The sequence below is a fragment of the Petaurus breviceps genome, unplaced genomic scaffold (genome assembly GCF_028583685.1).
Source record: "Petaurus breviceps papuanus isolate PSGF00001 unplaced genomic scaffold, PetGlider_PUasm1.0 139, whole genome shotgun sequence".
Taxonomy (NCBI): Eukaryota; Metazoa; Chordata; class Mammalia; order Diprotodontia; family Petauridae; genus Petaurus; species Petaurus breviceps.
Window position 1 is genome coordinate 9,935,459 of NW_027185697.1, and position 16,275 is coordinate 9,951,733.

Consider the following 16,275-nt stretch of genomic DNA (forward strand, 5'->3'; position numbering starts at 1 on the left):
CGTCATTTTGTGGATTTTATACGCATACCCTCTATTTGTCTATAACCAGTTTGCTCTTATCAAATATCAGGGTGTGTGTTCTCCTTGTTTACCTTTCTAAGTCGCTGTTGCATCTCATAATTGGAGGTTGAATTTTCCATTGAGTTCTGGCTTTTTTATCAAGAAGGTCTGGAACTCTCTTATATTGTTGAATGACCATCTCTTTGCCTGGAAGAATATGCTCAGTCTCGCTGGGTATGTGATCCTTGGTTGTAACCCGAGTTCTTTTGCCCTCTGGAAAATTGTATTCTACTGCCTCCAATCGTTCAGTGTAGATACTGCCAAATCCTGTGCAATCCTCACTGTGGACCCTCGATATTTGAATTGTTTCTTTCTGGATGCTTGAAGTATTTTCTCTTTTTTCTGGTAGTTCTGGAGTTTGGCCACAACATTTCGAGGACTTTTCAGTTTAGGATCTCTTTCAGCAGGTGTCTGGTGGATTCTCTCGATTTCTATTTTACCCTCAGGTTCTAGTATCTCAGGGCAGTTTTCCTTAATGAGCTCTTGGAGAATGTTGTCCAGGCTCATTTTTTCATCATAATTTTCTGGTAGGCCTATGATTCTCAGATTATCTCTCCTGGATCTGTTTTCCAGGTCAGTTATTTTTTCTTTGAGGTATTTTACCTCTTTTTCTAATTTTTCATTCTTGTTGTTTTGCTTGACTAATTCTTGGTTCCTCATAGAGTTATTTGTTTCCATTTGGTTAATTCTAGTTTTTAGCAAATCATTTTCCTTGGTTAATTTTTGGAGCTACTTTTCCATATCATACACTTTTCTTTTTAAAGAGATGTTTTCCTCATTATAATGTTTTTCTAATTCTGCTATTTTTGTTTTGAGAGAATTATTCATTTTGTCTTCTATCTCTCTCATTTTGTTTTCAAAGTTCCTTTTGATCTCATCTAGGAGAGCCTTCTGTGCTTGGGACCTATTCCCTGTTGAAGTTTCAGCTTTGGGTGTGGAGTCCACATTGTCTCCCTCTGAGTTTGGTTCCTCCCTCTGAGGATAGTAGGACTCCAGAGTCTTTGTCTTTGTGGTCTGCTTTCTACCCATTTTGAGGCAGGGTCCTAGCCACGTCCTTCCTCTAGGATCCCAAGCCTTTACTGTAGAGGGTTTTGTCCTGGGGCAAGTGTTACTACTATGTTTTCAGGGTCAGAGATGGGGTTTGGAGCAAGTGAGGTTCACTCTGTCATCCTGGTATTTGGAGGTCCTGAAAGGGGCTTTTTTTTTTTAATTTCTGGGCTATGAAGTGGTATCCCCAGGAGTGTTTGCTGTCCAGGACAGGGCCCCTATATTTGCTTCTTACCTTGCTCTTTTCAGTCCCAGCCCTTTGGTGATAGGCCTGGTAGTTGACCTTTTGGTTGGTGGGAAGACTTGCTGTCAGAGTTGATCAGGCCCCTTCTGGGCCTGCCTCTGCCGGCCGCACCTTCCGGGCCCCACAGTACATTTTTAATGCAGAAGATAAATGCAAGCCCACTTACTAACTATAACACACAAGATCTTATGGTAGTAAAAAGTTGACCAGCAAAACTGGAACAGTAAATAACTGTAAGCACTAAGTAATCCTTGGTAAATTGACTTTTTCAAACAAACACATGGGGGAACTATACACTAGGGTAATTACAAATAACAAGCATACAAAAATATAAGAAAACTTCCTTTTCTACTTAATTTCTTAATTCCCCACAGTCAAATGGATCCTATATATAAAGCACTTTGCAAATGCTAAAGTGCTATATGATGTTAGTATGATGAAGCCTTGTGGGTGAAGCAATTTTAAGGCATAGCAAGCCCCACAGGAAGATAGAAATTCTAAAATTTAAATATATTAAAACACTAAATAAATATTTATGCAGAGACTGCTAACAAGGTTTTCTTCCCTTTCCTTCAGAAGAATATTTCTTCATAAGAAGGACTTTTGTAAACAGTTACTGGGGGCAGGGGTCTTGTTTCACAACTTTTCTTCTAGTCTGCTTTCAGAAAATTAAATATACAGAGAAGAAAATCTGCATTTACAAAAGATACGTCATATTTCACATTGTAAAGGTGATTCCCTCTAGGTTCAGCAGGAACTCTGATCTTATCTAAGACCAGAAAACCTGCAATAGCATCTGGAAAGAATTCAAGGTCTCAGGCTTAATTGGAGTGAGAGTTATAGAAGTTTGTTTTTATGCTTCTACAGAAGCAGGCAAGAGTCCTTAGGGGACCTGCAAGTGAGAGGGGTACAGACTTTTACTTTTAAAGGGTAGGGCTGCCATTGTCAGGGCTGACCCGATGGACGTAAGGGACCTCAGTGCATAGATAAAAGTTAGGGCTGACTGAGAGGAACTTGTGACTTCAGTGCATAGATAGTTTAACTTGGAGATGAGATTTGGGCCAGACAGGAGGAGACATGAGGAGATTAAGGTAGGACAAAGGAGTCACAAGTTGTTGCCTAGGCAGAGTGCAGATCCGGGGAAGGGGCAGAGTTTGAGGCGGGGAAAGGGAAAAGTGATTTTACAGACTGAGTTTACAAATTACAAATTGGTTTTACAGACTGATGTTATTACAAATTGATTTAGACCCCAGGTACCCCATCACGGTCACTAAGACCTAAGAATAAGTTTAATCTTTCTACTAGGTAAACCCTTCAAATACTTGAAAGCCACTGTCATGTTCATCTTGAGTCTTTTCCTCCCCAGAATAAATATTCTCAATTTCTTAAAAAATACTCATAGGACATGAAATGAAGGAGCTTCACTATCCTGACTCTCAGCTAGAAGCTTCAAGGCACCTAGTGAAGAGGTGACTTTCCATTGTAAGAAGGCACTTTGTCACTACAGAGGAAGCTGGTAGCTTGCCCCAAGTTAAAAGAAGGACTGCTAAGGGTGAGTGAGTGTAATGTAATGCCAAGCAAAGGCAATCTTCCCAGGTTCAAAATACCAGCATAGGTGCTCTCTATTTTATTCAGTGACAAACCAAGAACAGAGAAGATCAAAACATGACATCATTCAAAATACAGCATTTACTAAGTGTGATTAAATAATCTCCAAGTACTACCCCACCCCAGGACCTTCCAATCATTCAATCAATTACAAAGTCTCTGTTCTAAATACTTCTCCACCCCTAGGCTATACCTTAATTAAGTCCACCACAAAGCCCCTCTTCTTAAATGGAGATTAGTTACCAAACATAAGGTCAAAAGTTCCCTACCCCTGGATCACAATTGAATCTACCCCAGAGTTACATCAAGTTTAAACACAGCACTTAATACCCAAATGAAGGTCTTTTCTTCATCTTGACACGAGGCAAGTTCTTAGCAATCTTAGTTCCTGGGGAGACAAGGCTTAGCAAAGCCACAAGATACATTGCCAGTCCCTTCATGAATTTATCCTCTGTCTGTAGAACAGTCCTAGAACCCCTGAACACATTAGCAAAGCCCTCTCCCAGGATTTCTGTAAACATACAACAAGAAAATCCTTCTTCAGGGCTTCTGAACCAACAGAAAGGCTCCCAGACCCTTGCAACAACAGCACTGTCCTTCACCAGTGGACAGTATTCATTCTGTCTGCAGGACAGTCTCCAGACCCCTGCAACAACAGCACTGTCCCTCACCAGTGGACAGTATTCACTTTCTGTCTGCAGGACAGTCTCAGGGTTTCTTAGCGAACAGCCAGGTTCCAGGACTTCTTCAACAAAAGGACTGTCTTTCACCAGTGGACAAATCTGGCAAAACAACATCAAAACAGACAGACAAAGTACCAGCAAAACAGCCATGTCTCCTCAGTCCTTGGCAGCTCAGGGGGCAGGTCTCAAAAGTCCAGGGCAATTCAAAGCGGCCACCAGCAATTCTCTTAGTCTCTCTCTCTCTCCATGAGGTGCTGCTTCCAAAAAGATCTTCCGCCTCTCTCTCTCTAGTGTCTCTCCAAATCTACGTCACCAGCTCCTCCCAGTTCAGGACTTTCTTTTCACATCAACAAGCCCATCCCACAGGTGGGATTAACAAACTCTGGGTTTTAACACAATCAATTTGAAAACCAAGCCAATACAGGGGAATCTTTAATTGCCATTACTATCACAGTGAGCTAGCTGCATTGCTTACCCCATACAAGTCACATATAGTTTGCGAAACAGAAGACACAAGTTTCTCTCTTCACCCTCATGCATTTTAAAAAAGCTCAACCACTCCACTCTAAAATACCAGTTTGTGCAAGCTGGGCAGCAAGTACCTGATCTGAGAATTTTTAGGAGTCTTCCTGTTACAAACAGTACCGTTTTTTTTTTTTTTTTTTCGAAAATTATCAAGCTATGCAATAAATATCCTTTGCAAAATATTTGGCAACCCAGGACCCTAGCCTAGTAAAGTCTCATCTCTGAAACCAGGCAGCCAAGTTGGTAATTTACTTGGGTTGGTCTCCAGCAATCTGCAAAGCCTGACTGGTCTGACACCAGGGTTCAGCCCAGAAGGACAAGATGTGCACCACGTAACGCCGGCGCCAGTCAAAATAGCGCTTGTACTCCTTCGGGTTTCGATCCAGGAAGCGAAGGTAGGTGGCCAGGGCAGCAGCCTTGGGAAAGTCGTCCACGTGGATGAAGGCATTTCGAGGCACAAAGCGCTCCTATTTGGCCCGGCTGGGCCCCAGAACCACCGGCACCATCCCGGCCAGGAAGGAGTTTCACCACGGTTTCTCCGTGATGTAGTCCAGGTGCTGAGAGTTCGAAAGCCAAGTAGAATTTGTACCGGCCACGGTGTGCAGGAGCCCAGAGTCCGGCACTGGCTGTCCAGGACCACACCGGCCGTACACGTCTACTTTCAGGTAGTGGCGCAGCTCTAGGTAGTATCTGACCCGGGCCTGCTCCTCGTTCCAGTGGCTGACCACCCAGGCCACCAGTCCCTGCTTTCGGGCTAGAGATGGGAACAGCCCCGAAGGCTGGTCCCGCGGGCTGTTCCTGGGGTACAGATATCTGTAGGGCACAAAGATATCAGAATCGGCCGGGTAGGACAGCGTCCAGTTGAAGAGGCTGCAGTCGAGGCTCTCTAGTCTTGGGGAGTTGGAAGGCGACTCGAAGCTCATCCACACCCACCTCTGTCCAGGGGGCCTGGCCGGCTGGCCGTTCACCAAGGCTGTGTCTATCCCTTCAGCCGCTGCGGCGTCCAGCTCCAGCTTGTCTCTGGGCTCATTCGGTGGCGGGGGCCAGTCCTGGGTCCACACAAGGTCTCGGTGGTGGAAGAGAACTGCCTGAGCTTCCCAATAGGCTCTCCGATCGGTGAGCAGGCGGCAGATGCTCAGGTTAAATAGGAGCTGGCAGTCTGAGACCGGACCGTAGGATCCGCCCCCGAAGGGTTCCCACCACATCAGGACGGTGACCTGGCGTGACAGGGCTGGTGGCGGCAGGTATGTCCAGGGCATCGGGGGAAGCTGAACAGAGGAGAAGTAGATGGCCAGCACCGAGAACATCAGGAGCCAGAATGTGACCAGGAGACAGCCCTGGGGCCCCGTGCCGGCCCCGCTGCCGACCCTTCCATGGCACATACATGGGCGGAGGAGGCCGAGCTGGGGCTGCTGCAGCTGCTGCTCGCCCTGGGTCCAAAGGCAGAGGAGAGGGGTAGCGGCTTTCCTACTGCTGCAGCTCTGCCCGCCTCCGGGCCCCCTGCGGCAGCTCACCTTCCAGCGATTGACTGGCCTGTAGTGGGAGGGGACAGTGCCCAGATTCCAAGCACCACGGAGGAACAACTTTCTAAATCCATAATCATTATGAAATTTTTTCAAGGGACACGAGAAGCCCAAGGCTCACATCACACTTGGACCATGGGAAATATATTTGCTAACCTCTTCAAGGGCCTCTTTCGCAAAAAAAGAAGTGAAGATCCTAGTGGCTGTCTGAATACTTCAAGAAAGACAACTATTTTGTACAAACTGAAGCCGGGTTAAATACTAACTACTATTCCCAGCATGGGTTGCAACATAAAAACTGTAGAATACAAATACATTAGCTTCACAGAGTGGGATGTAGGTGGCCAGGACAAGATCCGACCCCTGTGGCGCCATTACATTCAGAACACACAAGGACTGATTTTTGTGGCTGACAATAGTGACCAGAGAACAAGTGAATGAGGACTGAGAAGAACTGATGAGAATGTTCGCAGAGGATGAGCATAGAGATGCCGTCTTATTCGAGTTTGCTAACAATCAGAATCTTTCCAATACCATGAATGCAGCTGAAATCATAGAGCAACTTGGACTACATTCTCTTCATCACAGAAACTGGTATGTCCAAGCTACCTGTGCCCCTAGTGGGGATGAGCTCTATGAAGGACTGGACTGGTTGTCCAATCAGCTCCAAAACCAGAAATGAATCAACAGAAGTTCCTCCTCCCTCTTCCCTACTCTCCCTCCTATCTCCTCCTATTGGCTCTTCCCTTTGCTCTCATGTGGCAAACTGTGCTACTTTGTGGTAGTGAGTGCCAGAAGCTCTTTTTTTCCTACCCCTTGGCACTGTATGTATTACACCATGCTGTAAATGTGGCATATAGAGGCCTGAAACACAGGTTTCTTATTTATTGTAAATAGTTTTTGTTTCCAATGGGGCAGTTTCTGGCACTCCTATGCAATATGACTCAGCTTTTTTATTGCAAAAATATCAGCTCTCTGTTTAGTGCTGGGAAGGGATTTTAAGCATGTTGACACTTCAGTTGCTGGGGGGTAATGTGCAACAGCAGAGTTGAATGCTACTCCTACTGGCTTGTGAGATCTCTGTTAAGTCCATTTTGGTGGTTGGTTTTTAAACTGAACTTGGCGTATTTTTTTAAATAGTAAAAAAAAATTAAGACAAGTAAAATTCTCAAACACAGAACATAGAAATAAGCCTCGTGTAGTTTTTCCAGTAACAACTTGAATACTGGACCATTGTAATTATCTGCAGTTTTTCTATTAAACTTGAGAAATTATTATAAAAATCAAACAAGTGATCAACTTCTTGATCAATTTTGCACAGTTAAAATAGAGATCCATATAATGCTATGTCTTTGAATTTTTATGTATTTCATAGAGGTTGTGTTTGTATTTGTGCTCATGTGGATACTTATTAGGAAAAAAAGCTTTGAGGTTGGGGTTCAGAGCAGGCTGCACACTGAGAACATTAGATCTTCAATCATAACCTGTTTTTAACTAGACTTTTTCCCCCTGGTGGTTCAGGTCAGGTTGTGATTAGTTCTCCATCACACCTGAATAACTCTTAGGATGGACCCAATTATGCCTGCTTATAAACATTGAGAAGAATTTTCTGAAATATTTGGACAACAAAAAAAACCAGTCTTTTAATTTTGGTCAAGTGTGTGTGGTGTTTCTATTTGAAATTTCTCCACAGTAAGTACAGCATATGTTAGACCCAAAGCTTGCCTGGAGATATTTCAAAAACACAGTCAAGAACACCAAGCATTTCTCTATGGTGTCTAGGTTTTGAAAGAAAATAAATTGAGCATGACAGCTTGGGGTGTCATTGCATTCTAGAAGTATTCAGTCCCATTTTGGAATAATCCCCCTATCTGTATATGTGTGAAATGTGCTTTACTACCCCTCATTACTACAAGGATCAGATTTGCCATCTGAAAAGAAGATCTTTACTTTTTTTTCCTTTGTATTTTGGTAAACACTGAAGAATCTGGAGCTGTTAAACTTTATCTCAGGAAAAGCTCAGAACTGGTTTGATTGGTATTGTGGAAACTCTTATTGCTTTCAATATACAATTAGTCATTGATTGTTTTGTGTATTTGTTTTCAGTTTCCATTTTGATAAATAAGTACTGTAATTAAAGTTATTAGAATAAAATCTCTGAACTATTTTTTTATAAAAAGAATTTTTCATGGCATTAAAGCTAATTGTGTTTCCTCTTTGCTACAGTCACATATTATTTCTAGTTCTGCCTTCTGAGGCCAGGCAGAGTAAATCTAACACCTCTTAGTTTGGCAGACACCTCTCCATTTTCCAGAGAGACTGTGTTCTTTTGCACCCCTCTATTCCCCATTTCATCCTGTGTTGATCTTCCTTCCATCTCCCTTTGAAAACATTCTTAACCTAGCCTGTTTGAAAGTGCCCTCCACCCTCCTGCCACTTCCAGACTTTTTGTCACCATTACTCCCTTGAAATTCACCCTATATACATCATGGTGGTTGCTGTCTATTGGCCCTTGGATTATTCTCCTTTTCTCAGTAAGTTCAGAATCTGACTGAAAACAGGGATCTTCCTCCCTGGGAAGCAAGACCATCACCACAATCTAGATCTTCTCCCTCAGATCCTAATGGAGAAAACCCAGGATGCTGAATCCAGGAACTCCAGGAATAGCAATGTCCCCCAGGCCACTTGACCTCTATGCAGTTATTCCCCAATAGTCATTATCGAGGGGAAAGATCACCATGGAGAAGTAGCCTAACTTCTTCATGACTATCAGCAACAGCTGCTGGCCAACAGTCACTAACAGATAGGCATGGGAGCCCCAGGGGTGGTGGCAGACCCCTAGGCCCAGATCACTGCTTCTAGATGAGCCCTTGAAGTCATCATCACAGGAAGCAAATCCATCTACACTCAGTGCTTCCGAATCCTCTCCCCTCCCTCCCTCACTCCTCAATTCTTTATGATCAGGCTTCAGGACTTGCTTCCACATTCTGACTATGATGCCCACCACCTGTGTGACTGGGCAAATCACCTAGCCTCCTTTGGCATCAGTTTCTTCATTTGTGAAATGATGGGGTTGTATCAGAAGGCTAATGAGATCCCCCAGCTGTAGCTCTATGTCCCTCTGTGGCTTCAGCACTAACTGAAAACTGCTTTCTCCAAAGTTTCTAGTGAGGTCTTAATCGCCAAATCTGATGGTCCCATCTCAGCTTTGGTCTTTCTTGATCTCCTGCAGCATTTACCGCTGCTGACCACCCTCACCTGTGGGATATTCTTTGTCCTCTGGCTTTTCATGACTGGGTTTTCACTGTTTTCTCTTGGTTTCCATCCTGTCTGACCACTCCTCAGTTTCCTTTGCTGGCTTGCCATCCATATCAAGATCCCTATGGGCAGTTGTTCCCCAGAGCTCTCTCTTAGGTCTCCTTCTCTGCACTTTCTCCCATAGATTTAATGATCATGGGAAAACTTGCCAATAAGGGTCTACTCTTTAGAGTGTACTCCAATTTTCCCTTCCTTTTCCTCAGAGCATAAGGCAATATCTCCTGCCTGGTTCCAATTCAATAATGGAACTTTGGAAGCCTATTTCCAGTCATACATGATTAAGGAATACACTGGGTAGGAGGGGAGAGGAGAGTGCTCAGGAGCTGATACTCCTAGAACTGGGGTGGGGGTTGGGGTTGATAGTCACTTATCCCATGGAGACCCTAACCTGTGAGTCAGTGAGAGCATCCAATTGGGGAAGTGACTGGAGATGGGGTGCTACATCTCTAGGCAAGGTAACTGACTCCCAAAGCTGTATATTTAGCCTCTAGTCCATCTGCCAAGATTCAGGCTCATATCAATGACTATTCGACCTTTCAAACTGGATGTTCAGGTGATATCTCAAACTCAACACATCCAAGACAGAACTCATCATCTTTCTTCAGAACTTAGCCCTCAGCCAGACTTTACAAGGGTACCACCATTCTTCCAGTCTTCTGAATTTGTACCCCTGGGATTATCCTCATCTCTGAATTTCCCCTCACTTCATGTTCAGTCAAATGAGTCAAATGTTGCTCTTGCTACCTTCAAGACATCTTCTGCATCTTCCTCCTTCCCTCTACTCACCTATCAACCACCTCACTTCAGACTCCATCACCTTTCAGTTTTTGTTGTTTTTCAGTCATTTTTCAGTTGTGTTGGACTCTCTATGACTACATTTGGGGTTTTCTTGGAGAAGGCAGTGGAGTGGTTTGCCATTTCATACCCATGTCCATCACCTGCTTGCCAATGTCTCTGGGCATTTAACCCTCCTTCTGCCCAGTCTTCTCACCTGCAAAATGAGAGGGTTCAACTAGATGATTTCCAAGGTTTCTTCCAGCTCTCTGTTGCTGATCTTAGAGTCTATAATGTCAAAGGGAAATCATTTTGAATTAGTCCTATAGGAAGAACAAGGCAGAGAGCTGCCCTGAGCCAGCAGCTCAGCATTCTGCCTCAAGAGGTCAGAACTGGGAGGGAGATAGCATCTGGGCTGAGCCTACATAGAAAATCAAGGGGTCTGGAGCTCTCGCACCAAGGACTCCCAGTTCTTCCTTCTCTTAACCAGTTGCTGAGGTCATAAATAACTGAGTATTGGGAGCCAGAGGAAGTGGGAGGTCTTGGAGCAGGGAGGGAGGGGAATTTCATAACCTAGAGCTTTCTCCAGAATTCATAGGTTTTTATTCAGAAAGCCAACAATGACAGAGGCAGAGATGTAAGTTCATCATCTCTCCCCAGCACTCCCTCATAATCCTCAGAACTCCTCCTCTCTTAAGCTGAGAGAATCCAAACTATCTCCCTTCTCATGACCCACAAATATTTTTTTTCAAATGTAAGCTCCTTCCTCCCCAATCTCCCCAGTTCTCCACATTTCTCAGGAAGCCTGAACTGCCTCTCTCCCTGCAACCTACAAGCTTATCACCAATTGCTTCCCCCATTGCTCCTAAATTCACAAAGGTCCTGCTTTTATAATTGTTCATTAAATTGAATTCAAGACTTGAGTCCCCTCTATTGTTCTTGTTCTGTCCATATGCAGTTGCCTTAGCATCCCTCAACACAGAGTCACCACCTACCAGGACTCCATTCAGCCTCCTCTGACCCTCACTGGTTGGACTCAGATCATGGCTTGAAGCACATGCTCCCTTCTCTGAGGGTCTGACTTTGCCCTCTATGAAACCTATCAGACCTATTACTTTACTCTCAAATGCCCTGTGGTCCTTCTATTTCCCATCCTCATCTGTCACATATTTCCAGACTCCAAACTCCTGTAAATGTCAGAATTGTGTTCTCTTTCTTATGATTTTTTTTCTTTTTTTGTATCCCAAGTCTCAACACCCACATGCTCTGTATTTACTTTAACTGAATTCAATCTTGATTTTCATGGAATACTACTGTGCTATAAGGAATAATGAGCTCAATGATTTTTAGAAAATCATGGAAAGACTTACATGAAATAATGAAGAGTGAAATTATCAGAACCAAGAGAATATTGGATACAGTAACAGAGATAATGTTGAAGAACAGCTTTGAGTGAATAAGTTATTTTGTCTATTATAAATACCCAAATTAACTATAAAGGACACATGAAGAAAGATGCTGTCTGCATCCAGAGATAAATAGAAATATGTGTAGCATAATTCATTTTTATCTAATGGTAGAAATATCAAGGGCAGGAGGGGGAGGGAAGAAAAAAGAAAAAGAAATTTACATGATAATTTTGTCATGTATTTGAAAGGAACAGCAAGTTGTCCACAGCAGATTTGCAGTTTTCATGAACATTCATCTTTTTTATTGTATTTTATTATGGAAATGTTTGTTTTATTCCAAAAATTGAAAACAACATTTTAAAAAAGAAGCAATAGATGTTTATTTTGCCCAGTTATATGAAAGAAAGGAGGGCAAACTGAAAGCATGTTGCTTTTTTGACTGGGACTAGGTCCTAGCGTCAGGATGCCTATGGCTACAGTGACTTACTTGAACACATCTATATATGTCTACTGACCTTTGCTTTGGCATATCTGAAGATATGGAGATACAGTTATCTGGGACATGCTTGACATTCAGTTGGAAGATCATTTAAGGTAGATCTCTCACCTACCTGCCTTGGCCAGGGTCACACAGCCAGGAGGTGCCTGGTTCAGAATTTGAGCCCAGGTCATCCTGACTTCTAAGCCAGCTTTTTGTCCCCAGTTTATGGATCAGGAATCTGTAGCCCACGGAAATTAAGCAACTTGACTAAATGGTGCATGTGAAATTTGACCCCATGTCTCCCTGACTCCGTGTCCTGCACTCGATTTCCTATGTCATGTTGCTCTCCTTACCAATTTTCATGACATGCTCCTATGATGGATTGATTGTCAGGACTTTGAAGTTCACTGGAAGCTCCTGTAGAAGTTTTCCTGCTGTCTCCCAAGATGGAAAAAACAGTAAAATGTGCTGGAAAAATTGTGAGGTTTTCAGTCGGAGGACCTAGGTTTGAATTCCAACACCTTGAATTACTATGTATTCCTGGGCTAGTCACCCGACTTCTCTGAAGCCTCATCTGTATAATGAGTGGTCCGTTCCAACTCTAAATCAATGGATGGATGGGTAGATAGATGATAGATAAGTGATAGACTGATGGCTACTAAGATTATTAAGATAGATAGATACATACATACGTACATACATACATACATACATACATACATAAGAAGGTAAGCTGATAAGTGAATGGATAAATAGATGGGTAGTTTGGTAGATAGATATAGATATACATATTCACATTTGTGTTACACATTTATATATACCTACATGTTTATATATGTATATGTGTAAATATATAGTGAGTATATCTATATTATGTATTGTCCGTGTGTCTGTGTGTGCATGCGTGAGCAACCTGGTTGAACCATGCTGCCTGAAGGAGCTGTATCTTGGGCTTCAGTCAGATGCTTCATAGCGATCTCTGACTCTTAGCTGCCTTTCTATGACTACATTCTGTAGCATCCACCCATATTAACAGTGCTGTCACCACATGAAGGAAACCAAAGCAGCTGAGCTGGAGGAGGGGTAAGCAACAGATGCACATAGTCACTCTGGAGGCTGGGCCAAATTCTCTCTTCTCTCTAAGACACAAGTAGGGTGAGTCAGAAGCCCTGGGTTGGTACCCAGTAACTAGAAGAATTGGTTTCCTTGAAGGAGCACAGTAAAGAGAGAGGAAGAGGTTGATGATCAAGTCACCTGGCCCAGGTGAACGCCATCTTCTAGTACAGAAATAAATGGCAGACTCTGTTGGAAACCAATTACAGTGATCTTCAAACATCAGGTTCTGTGAGACTAAAGATGGAGGAAATGTTGCACCCTGAGTTTCCAAAAAAGGAAGAATAGAGTCTTCATGTGATGGACCAATGAACTTGATTTCCATTCAACCAAGGGACTTGAAGGGCAATTCACATCCCCCTGAGATTAGTTTGTGACTATGGGGTGGGGGATATATACATATAAATATGTGTGCACATATAAACATATATGTACATAAACACATGTGGAGAGAGATCAAAGATGTATACATCAACATCTACATCTAGAAGGCTGCCTTGTATATATTTAGTAGGTGCTCATTAAATGTCTGTTGATTAAACAAATAGGGAGAGCCTGTTCATTTTGCAGCACTGCTTATCAGTCCATACTGGTGAGGATAGAATGGCCATTTAAGGTTTATCCCCTTACTGAGTCCAACCAAAGTGGTCAAATAATGTATTGCATGTGTTAAATGGTTACAAATTACTGGGATATACAAAGATAAAAAATGAAACAATCCCTTATTTCAAAGAGTTTATATTCTACCTGTGGAAGCAACATGAATATGTTTAGAATCAGAAGTTGTTTGTTTTTTTAAATGGAAGGGCTTTCAGTGATACTCAGGTTCAACCCCCTCATTTTAAAGATGAGGAAATGAGATCCATGGAATTTGAATAACTTGCCCAGGTCATACAGATGTGGGATTTAAACTCAGATTCTCTGGTTTAAGTGAAACTGGACTGCACAGTGGTTAGAGTTCTGGGTCTAGAGTCAGGAAGACCAGATCTCAAATCTGGTTTCAGACACTTACTAGCTCGACTCTGGACAAGTCACTTCACCCTTTTTGCCTCAATTCCCTCATCTGTAAAATTAGCTGGAGAAGAAAATGGCAAAACATTCTTTGGCAAGAAAACCCCAAATGAGTTCACAAATAAACAGACACAACTAAATAACAGCCAAAAATCTCTGACTTGAGCTAGGTGGCCCAGGGAGCAGAGGACTGGGTCAATAGTCTGGAAGACGTGAGCTCAAATCTGGTTTCAGACACTTTATACCTATGTGACCTTCGGAAAGTCACTTAACCTCTGTTTGCTTCAGTTTCTTCACCTGTGAAATGGGGATAATAACAGCTCCTACCTCCCAGGGTTGTGAGGATCAAATGGGATATTTCTAAAGTACTTAGTGTGGTGCCTGGCACAGAGTAGACCCTATATAAAAGATAGCTATTATCATTATAATTATTATATCATGCTAACTTTATCTAAATGATATACAGGGTGAGGTTTTGTGTTTTGTTTGTTTGTTTGTTTTGGCAAGAGAGAATATGGCAGAGATGGAAGAGACCAAGAAAGGTCTAATGTAGAAGGTGATACTGGAACCAAACATTATGGGAAACTTCAGCTCTAGATCTGGGCCAACAAACCTTGCACTGGGTGCTGGAAACACAGCTGGGCAGAGATTCCATATCATTTAAAGAGCTGGGGAGGAAGGCAGGGGAACTGGTGAGGTTTGCTCCATGGATTTTCTTCCTCCTTCTTGACATTCTTTAATCCACACTGGACTTTACTCTGGACCACATTCTCTCCCAGACACCTCCTTGATGTAGGACTTTGGTCACTGATGATGATTGCAGTGGTCACTGGCTGACTCTCAAACATTGTGACCAGCTCTAGTGTCATCTTTCCACTGGAAGAAGTGACCAGGATTCCAAGGACCACAAAGGCCAAGAAGTGGGAAGTAGAAATGGCCTCAAATGTCAAAAGAATGGTTTCTAGGATTGAAGCCCTTGAGAAAAAAGACAAAGTCCTTTCCTTGGTGATCTTAGGGACTTTTCTACAAGTTTTAGCGGGGGGGTGGGGCGCTTATAGGAATAGAAGGAAATCTTAGTCTGATCTACTTCCTCCCCCTCTCACCAGTCATTTCTCCCTCTTCCCCTACTCTGAATGAAGAATCCATCACTCTCCCCAAAACCATAGTGGGCTTGTGACTTGAGGTGAGAACATTTCAGTCTAGAGAAGTAAAGAAACAAACTGCATGGGCTCTACCATTTGTTGTCCATCACTGATTCTTCCCGGGAATTGTGTCTACACATTAATCTAGTCCTTCTTGAGCACCCATTGTGTGCCCAGGTCCAACCTAGCTACTGTGAGGGATTCAAGAGGAGGAGGAGACCTGGTGAGCCTTTGTCTTTGAGGAGCTATAAGGAAAGAAATGATTCACAACATTTGTAAATGGTTAAAATACCTTCATGGTAAACTGTGATAGTGCCTATAAAATCCAAAGAATTAACCTAGAGCAATTTTTTTCAGTACAAAAAGTGTCTACTTAGTCTGATCTCTAAATGAAAAAGTTCTGTGACCTCTGTCTGGCAAAGGCAGGCCCCAGATAATATACAGGAAAGAGTTCCAGAGGTTTTGTTAAAACTTTCACTCTAACTAGGCTTGCCAGAGTCATTCTCCATCTTCTAGGACAATTGGTGTCCTCTGATGAAGAACTCAGGCAACATGGAGCATGTACTGGCTGAGGAGGTCTTCCTAGGAACTTATAAAAAATAAAGGATTACTGGTGTAGACCCATAGGGAAACCATCCAGGAATATCCTTGAACACCAGAGCCTCCATAGGTGCACTGTTCTGCTGTAAACAGAACTCCCCAAATTCACTCCTCCTTTTATATAATCATAGATTTTTAGATCAAGAGGGAACCTTGATTACCACCTAGAGAAAGCCAGACTTGAAGAAGAACCCCAATTATAACACACTAACAAGTGGTCATCACCCCTTACTCCTAGCTACTCAGAATTGAGTAGGTAGAACCTGTGTGAAGGATGGAATGTAGTGGGGAGAGACTTGAGGCTGGAAGGTTAATGAGAAGGCTACTGCAGTGATCCAGGTCAGAGGTGATAAGGGATTGTTTAAGGTTTCTGGGTATATGGAGGGGAGAAGAGGATTCACATGAGATGTAGAGAAAACTCAGAAAAATGGCCAGTATTGAAAACATATTGGAGATACGGGGTGAATGCCAGAGAGGAGTCTAGGGTGACCCTGAGGCTGACAAATTGGGGGATTTAGAGGGTAGAAGTCGCATCAACACTAATAATGAGAGTGAGAACAGGGGAGGGTTTGGGATGAAAGATAGTTTTTTTCTACCTTGGACTTTGGAAAGTCAGTAATGAGCTTTTTGACTAAATGCCTATAAGTGATCAGGCATGACCCCACAGATTCTACACTGGATATGTTCGCTCAGTCAACAAGAATTTAATAAGCACATATTCATTACAAGTGATGTGC

The 16,275-nt window shown here is 42.9% G+C and overlaps 2 pseudogenes; one reads left to right on the top strand and one right to left on the bottom strand.

Annotated features, from left to right (window-relative positions):
- Nucleotides 1–4,382: 4,382 nt before the first annotated feature.
- LOC138145655 (alpha-(1,3)-fucosyltransferase 4-like) lies at nt 4,383–5,827 on the bottom strand (annotated as a pseudogene).
- LOC138144801 (ADP-ribosylation factor 1 pseudogene) lies at nt 5,826–6,617 on the top strand (annotated as a pseudogene).
- Nucleotides 6,618–16,275: the final 9,658 nt, after the last annotated feature.